Here is a 1,166-nt window from a genome sequence, read left to right on the forward strand (position 1 = left end):
CTGTTATGTTTGTACTTTTGTTTCTCTGTAAACATGCTTTCCGTAACGCATAGTGTTGTGACAAAGAATTTCCCCTTGGGGATACTAAAGTCTAAAGTCTTCTTTTTATATACAATTAATACACATTACTATTTATACTTTGCAGAATATCAGATTCAGGAACATCCCTACACTTCCACCCACCTTCCTTTACAGCCTCCCTTCCCTCCTCCTCCTTCCTTTACACCCTTCCTTCCCTTGTCCTCCTTATCTTACATCCTTCCTCCATTCTTCAACAGGGATCTGGAGATGTCCCCCTCCAGGTTGCTGCGATCTCACAGGACCTGAAGTGGCAGACTAACACAGGCTCCACTGATGCGAACATAAAGCCCAGCAGAGGATGTTCTTTCAAGTTCAACCTGTAGTTGATCTGTCATGTACTGTATCACAGTCTGGGATGGACTAGTCTCGCTTTGCCAGACCTTCCTCCACAACGCTGCGGAGGAAGGTCTGGCTAGTCCACACAGCATCCCTGGATGGGAGAAAAACGTGCTCTGGTTCATTGACATTTCTTTAAACCAATCACAATCGGCTTGGGCGGCGCTAAGCGTGGCACAACAAGGTGCCTCTGCCAAAAAGCCTGAGGAAGGAACTTGTTTTGGTGGAACGTGTGTATGTTCAAAAGTTGTTTTAGTCGTTCAACAGAAAACTCCGATTGGACAGATAAGTCATGCTAGCTGTCTGGATTTACCCTGCAGAGATCTGAGGAGCAGTTAACCATAGTCCTCAGAAATCCACCGGAGGTTAGAATAACAACACAAAGGAAGCCCAAGGCAACAGATATCCGGCTTAAATGAGTGAAATCTGGCGGAATATCCGTCGGCAACGGAGTAATCCCGGAAGTGGAACGTCAAGGATATATAACAGGGTTGGAACGGCCATTCAACAGGATAAGAACAGGACTGTATACCATGTGACTCAGGGAGAACGAGCAGTAACAATCAGTGCAGACCCCTCACATCCTAGGCATAAATGGCTTCAGACTCCCCCCTCTTGTATGACCAAACATCTGCTTTCCATATGCCATCCCCATCTCATTAACAGTTAAAGGTACTGTTTCTCTGCAATCAGTTTTATGTCCTTTACTGCACACATTCCAGAACGTATGTTTGTCCAGCAGTAGTTGA

The sequence above is a fragment of the Perca fluviatilis genome, chromosome 1 (genome assembly GCF_010015445.1).
Source record: "Perca fluviatilis chromosome 1, GENO_Pfluv_1.0, whole genome shotgun sequence".
NCBI lineage: Eukaryota > Metazoa > Chordata > Actinopteri > Perciformes > Percidae > Perca > Perca fluviatilis.